The sequence below is a fragment of the Salmo salar genome, unplaced genomic scaffold, assembly GCF_905237065.1.
Source record: "Salmo salar unplaced genomic scaffold, Ssal_v3.1, whole genome shotgun sequence".
Classification (NCBI taxonomy): Eukaryota; Metazoa; Chordata; class Actinopteri; order Salmoniformes; family Salmonidae; genus Salmo; species Salmo salar.
The window spans coordinates 1-7,039 of record NW_025548720.1 but is presented as its reverse complement, the minus strand read 5'-3'; positions in this window follow the sequence as shown (position 1 = coordinate 7,039).

Below are 7,039 nucleotides of genomic sequence, written 5' to 3'. Positions count from 1 at the left end.
GTTCAGTTAGTACTACTCCTGCTGAATCAGCAGAGTGACTAGGTTCAGTTAGTACTACTCCTGCTGAATCAGCAGAGTGACTAGGTTCAGTTAGTACTACTCCTGCTGAATCAGCAGAGCGACTAGGTTCAGTTAGTACTACTCCTGCTGAATCAGCAGAGTGCCTGGTTCAGTTAGTACTACTCCTGCTGAATCAGCAGAGCGACTAGGTTCAGTTAGTACTACTCCTGCTGAATCAGCAGAGCGACTAGGTTCAGTTAGTACTACTCCTGCTGAATCAGCAGAGTGACTAGGTTCAGTTAGTACTACTCCTGCTGAATCAGCAGAGTGACTAGGTTCAGTTAGTACTACTCCTGCTGAATCAGCAGAGCGACTAGGTTCAGTTAGTACTACTCCTGCTGAATCAGCAGGGCGACTAGGTTCAGTTAGTACTACTCCTGCTGAATCAGCAGAGTGCCTGGTTCAGTTAGTACTACTCCTGCTGAATCAGCAGAGTGACTAGGTTCAGTTAGTACTACTCCTGCTGAATCAGCAGAGTGACTAGGTTCAGTTAGTACTACTCCTGCTGAATCAGCAGAGCGACTAGGTTCAGTTAGTACTACTCCTGCTGAATCAGCAGAACGACTAGGTTCAGTTAGTACTACTCCTGCTGAATCAGCAGAGTGACTAGGTTCAGTTAGTACTACTCCTGCTGAATCAGCAGAGTGCCTGGTTCAGTTAGTACTACTCCTGCTGAATCAGCAGAGCGACTAGGTTCAGTTAGTACTACTCCTGCTGAATCAGCAGAGTGCCTGGTTCAGTTAGTACTACTCCTGCTGAATCAGCAGAGCGACTAGGTTCAGTTAGTACTACTCCTGCTGAATCAGCAGAGCGACTAGGTTCAGTTAGTACTACTCCTGCTGAATCAGCAGAGCGACTAGGTTCAGTTAGTACTACTCCTGCTGAATCAGCAGAGTGACTAGGTTCAGTTAGTACTACTCCTGCTGAATCAGCAGAGCGACTAGGTTCAGTTAGTACTACTCCTGCTGAATCAGCAGAGCGACTAGGTTCAGTTAGTACTACTCCTGCTGAATCAGCAGAGTGACTAGGTTCAGTTAGTACTACTCCTGCTGAATCAGCAGAGCGACTAGGTTCAGTTAGTACTACTCCTGCTGAATCAGCAGAGTGACTAGGTTCAGTTAGTACTACTCCTGCTGAATCAGCAGAGTGCCTGGTTCAGTTAGTACTACTCCTGCTGAATCAGCAGAGCGACTAGGTTCAGTTAGTACTACTCCTGCTGAATCAGCAGAGCGACTAGGTTCAGTTAGTACTACTCCTGCTGAATCAGCAGAGTGCCTGGTTCAGTTAGTACTACTCCTGCTGAATCAGCAGAGTGACTAGGTTCAGTTAGTACTACTCCTGCTGAATCAGCAGAGCGACTAGGTTCAGTTAGTACTACTCCTGCTGAATCAGCAGAGCGACTAGGTTCAGTTAGTACTACTCCTGCTGAATCAGCAGAGTGACTAGGTTCAGTTAGTACTACTCCTGCTGAATCAGCAGAGCGACTAGGTTCAGTTAGTACTACTCCCTGCTGAATCAGCAGGGCGACTAGGTTCAGTTAGTACTACTCCTGCTGAATCAGCAGAGCGACTAGGTTCAGTTAGTACTACTCCTGCTGAATCAGCAGAACGACTAGGTTCAGTTAGTACTACTCCTGCTGAATCAGCAGAGTGCCTGGTTCAGTTAGTACTACTCCTGCTGAATCAGCAGAGTGACTAGGTTCAGTTAGTACTACTCCTGCTGAATCAGCAGAGCGACTAGGTTCAGTTAGTACTACTCCTGCTGAATCAGCAGAGCGACTAGGTTCAGTTAGTACTACTCCTGCTGAATCAGCAGAGTGACTAGGTTCAGTTAGTACTACTCCTGCTGAATCAGCAGAGCGACTAGGTTCAGTTAGTACTACTCCTGCTGAATCAGCAGAGCGACTAGGTTCAGTTAGTACTACTCCTGCTGAATCAGCAGAGCGACTAGGTTCAGTTAGTACTACTCCTGCTGAATCAGCAGAGCGACTAGGTTCAGTTAGTACTACTCCTGCTGAATCAGCAGAGCGACTAGGTTCAGTTAGTACTACTCCTGCTGAATCAGCAGAGCGACTAGGTTCAGTTAGTACTACTCCTGCTGAATCAGCAGAGCGACTAGGTTCAGTTAGTACTACTCCTGCTGAATCAGCAGAGTGCCTGGTTCAGTTAGTACTACTCCTGCTGAATCAGCAGAGTGACTAGGTTCAGTTAGTACTACTCCTGCTGAATCAGCAGAGTGACTAGGTTCAGTTAGTACTACTCCTGCTGAATCAGCAGAGTGACTAGGTTCAGTTAGTACTACTCCTGCTGAATCAGCAGAGTGACTAGGTTCAGTTAGTACTACTCCTGCTGAATCAGCAGAGTGACTAGGTTCAGTTAGTACTACTCCTGCTGAATCAGCAGAGTGACTAGGTTCAGTTAGTACTACTCCTGCTGAATCAGCAGAGTGACTAGGTTCAGTTAGTACTACTCCTGCTGAATCAGCAGAGCGACTAGGTTCAGTTAGTACTACTCCTGCTGAATCAGCAGAACGACTAGGTTCAGTTAGTACTACTCCTGCTGAATCAGCAGAGCGACTAGGTTCAGTTAGTACTACTCCTGCTGAATCAGCAGAACGACTAGGTTCAGTTAGTACTACTCCTGCTGAATCAGCAGAGCGACTAGGTTCAGTTAGTACTACTCCTGCTGAATCAGCAGAGTGCCTGGTTCAGTTAGTACTACTCCTAAGGCACTGCATCTCAGTTCAAGAGGTGTCACTACAGTCCCTGGTTCGAATCTAGGCTGCATCACGTCCGGCTGTGATTGCGAGTCCCATAGGGACAATTGGCCCAGCGTCCTCCAGGTTTGGCCGGGGTAGGGCGTCATTGTAAATAATCATTTATTCTTAACTGGCTTGCCTAGTTAAAGGTTAAATAAAAAAAATAAAAAGTTTAAACAGTGTTAACAGAGTACAGCATGCTGTTTGATAAAGAGGTAAACATGCAGGACAATGAAGAATTCTCTGAATATGAATTTAAAATATGTCTGTTTATAAAAGAAGCTAGCTGTGGGCAGACCTTAAAATAGATTCTGAAAGTTCTTTCAAATAATTATACAATTCTAGAATATTTCTTATGTTTTAATGGATATGGGAGCTCCACTGAGAAAGAATCAGAATAATTCTGATGTCACCTGATTTCTCTGGTGGAAAACTAAGTCAGTAACATTCCCTTGACCACATTCTCTTTTTTTTGGGGGGGTTCAGGAATGCTGTATTCACTTCTTTAAAATTAAACTCTCAGTTGAAACTCTTCCAATTAGGCGAAGTCATTGAACTCTGCCTATGTCTGGGGGTAAGCCATTGGTTGGCTTAGAGCAGTGTGGTTGAATACAGTAGCACCAGGTCAGCAAGGGAAAGAGCGTGACTGAATGTAGAATTAGGAGTTCAGGAGTCGCAGCATCAAGCAAACATGTCAGCATCCCTCGAAAAAAGGCCCAGAAGCCTTTTGGAAATGTCAGAGCTGGCTAATATTGAATTAAATACTACATGTTAAAGGGCAATTCCACCACTTTTCAACCTCATGGTCATTATCTCCAGCACAATACCAGGGTCAACATATGTGAAAACATTTCAAAGTTTTGTTGAAAAAAACACATCATGACATCATCAACACTATGAGATTTGCGGTGACACGGGGAACAATAAAATACCCTCCTTTGAGCTAGAAACTCCTTGCAGGTTTTGAAAATCACCATTTTAAACTTTTAATCCTACCCTGTAAGGTCGCTCTTTCACCTGTGCAACAGTACAGGACAGATTCATGCGGGAAGCATCAAAGGGAAAAGGGAGAACTGGAAGGAAAGGCGGCCAAAGAAAGAGTTGGCTTTGGGGGTGACCAGTGAGATATACCTGCTGGAGCGCGTGCTATGGTGGGTGCTGCTATGGTGACCAGTGAGCTGAGATAAGGTGGGGCTTTACCTAGCAGAGACTTGTAGATGACCTGGAGCCAGTGGGTTTAGCGATGAGTAAAGCGAGGGCCAGCCAATGAGAGCGTACAGGTCACAGTGGTGGGTAGTATATGGGGCTTTGGTAACAAAAAAGATGGCACTGTGATAGACTACATCCAATTTGTTGAGTAGACTGTTGGTGTCACGTCCTGGCCAGTATAAGGTTAATTGTTTTTGTAGTTTGGTCAGGACGTGGCAGAGGGTATTTGTTTTATGTGGTTCGGGGTGGTGTGTTTGTGTAAAGGGTGTTTGATTTAGTATTTCCGGTTTTTGGTTGATGGTCTATGTGTTTGTATTCTATGGTTAGTCTAGTGTGTGTGTTTCTATGTTTGGTTAATTGGGGTTGGGACTCTCAGTTGAAGGCAGGTGTTGTCTATCTGCCTTTGATTGAGAGTCCCATATATTAGGGTGTGTTTGTGTGTGTGATTTGTGGGTGATTGTTCTGTGTTGAGCTTTGCCTTGCCAGACTGTTTGTTAGTTGTTCGTTTTTCGGTTTTGTTATTTTGTATGTTCATTTTTGAAGATAATTAAAAATCAAGATGAGCATTCACGTACCTGCTGCGTTTTGGTCCTCCATTACCGACGACAACCGTGACAGAATCACCACCAACTATGGACCAAGCAGCAGAAGAAGGAGCAGAGGGACTTCGAGTTGGACTGGCGGGAGAAGTGGACCTGGGAGGAAGTTCTGGACGGGGCCGGACCTTGGCACCAGGCTGAGGATTATCGCCGCCCGCAGTGGGAAATTGAGGCAGCCAAGGCAGAGAGGCGGAGGTACGAGGCCATGGACGCGCTGAGGGAGAAGCACGAGAGGCACCCCCAAGAATTCTTTTGGGGGGGGCACACGGGTAGTTTGGCTAGGCGTAAGAAGAGCCGGAAGCCAGCTACCCGTGGTTATATGGAGGAGCGTATGGGGTGGAGAGCGCTATGTTGCGCTGAGGAGCGCACTATCTCACCCATACGCACGCACAGTCCGGTGCGCGTTATTCCAGCCCCTCGCAGGTGCCGTGCTAGAGCGGGCATCCAGCCTGGTAGGAGGATGCTGCGCAGCGCATCTGGTCGCCGGTACGCCTCCGAGGACCAGGCTACCCAACTCCCGCTCTACGCACGGCTACCATCAGGCCCCTGCACAGCCCAGTCTGCCCTGTACGAGCACCCCGCTCGCTACAGGGCTACTAGTTCCATCCAGCCAAGGCGGGTTGTGCAGGAGGTAAGATCTAGACCGACTGTGCGCCTCCATAGCCCTGGGTTTCCAGCTCCTGTCTCTCGTGCGGACCGGAAGTGCGTCAACCCAGTCCGACTCGTCCTGTTCCGCTCCCGCACTAGCCTGGAGGTGCGTGTTCATAATCTGGTAAGCCCAGTACCAGCACCACGCACCAGGCTACAAGTGCGTCAACCCAGCCACGCCAGTCAACAGTCACCAGAGCTGCCCGCCAGTCAACAGTCGTCACCAGAGCTGCCCGCCAGTCAACAGTCGTCACCAGAGCTGCCCGCCAGTCAACAGTCGTCATCAGAGCTGCCCGCCAGTCAACAGTCGTCATCAGAGCTGCCCGCCAGTCAACAGTCGTCATCAGAGCTGCCCGCCAGTCAACAGTCGTCATCAGAGCTGCCCGCCAGTCAACAGTCGTCATCAGAGCTGCCCGCCAGTCAACAGTCGTCATCAGAGCTGCCCGCCAGTCAACAGTCGTCATCAGAGCTGCCCGCCAGTCAACAGTCGTCATCAGAGCTGCCCGCCAGTCAACAGTCGTCATCAGAGCTGCCCGCCAGTCAACAGTCGTCATCAGAGCTGCCCGCCAGTCAACAGTCGTCAGAGCTGCCCGCCAGTCAACAGTCGCCAGAGAGGTCAGACTGCGCTGAACTGCCGGAGTGGCCAGACTGCGCTGAACTGCCGGAGTGGCCAGACTGCGCTGAACTGCCGGAGTGGCCAGACTGCCCTGAACTGCCGGAGTGGCCAGACTGCGCTGAACTGCCGGAGTGGCCAGACTGCCCTGAACTGCCGGAGTGGCCAGACTGCCCTGAACTGCCGGAGTGGCCAGACTGCCCTGAACTGCCGGAGTGGCCAGACTGCCCTGAACTGCCGGAGTGGCCAGACTGCCCTGAACTGCCGGAGTGGCCAGACTGCCCTGAACTGCCGGAGTGGCCAGACTGCCCAGACTGTCCCGAGTGGCCAGACTGCCCAGACTGTCCCGAGTTGCCAGACTGCCCAGACTGTCCCGAGTTGCCAGACGGTCCAGACTGTCCCGAGTTGCCAGACGGTCCAGACTGTCCCGAGTTGCCAGACGGTCCAGACTGTCCCGAGTTGCCAGACTGCCCCGAGTTGCCAGACGGTCCAGACTGTCCCGAGTTGCCAGACGGTCCAGACTGTCCCGAGTTGCCAGACTGTCCCGAGTTGCCAGACTGCCCAGACTGTCCCGAGTTGCCAGACTGTCCCGAGCTGCCAGACTGCCCAGACTGTCCCGAGCTGCCAGACTGCCCAGACTGTCCCGAGCTGCCAGACTGCCCCGACAGCCTGGAACGGCCTGAGCCGGAGCCACCTCCAGAAATAGGTGGGTTGGGGAGGGGGGTGTAGCACAGTGCCGTCGTTGACGGCAGCCACCCTCCCTTCCCTCCCTTTAGAAAAGGGGAATTTTTTTGGTGTTGCTTGGGGTTATTTTTTTGTTAAGGTGCTTCTGGGGTAGCACCTTTAGAGAGGTACTGTCCGTCCTGGCCAGTATAAGGTTAATTGTTTTTGTAGTTTGGTCAGGACGTGGCAGAGGGTATTTGTTTTATGTGGTTCGGGGTGGTGTGTTTGTGTAAAGGGTGTTTGATTTAGTATTTCCGGTTTTTGGTTGATGGTCTATGTGTTTGTATTCTATGGTTAGTCTAGTGTGTGTGTTTCTATGTTTGGTTAATTGGGGTTGGGACTCTCAGTTGAAGGCAGGTGTTGTCTATCTGCCTTTGATTGAGAGTCCCATATATTAGGTGTGTTTGTGTGTGTGATTTGTGGGTGATTG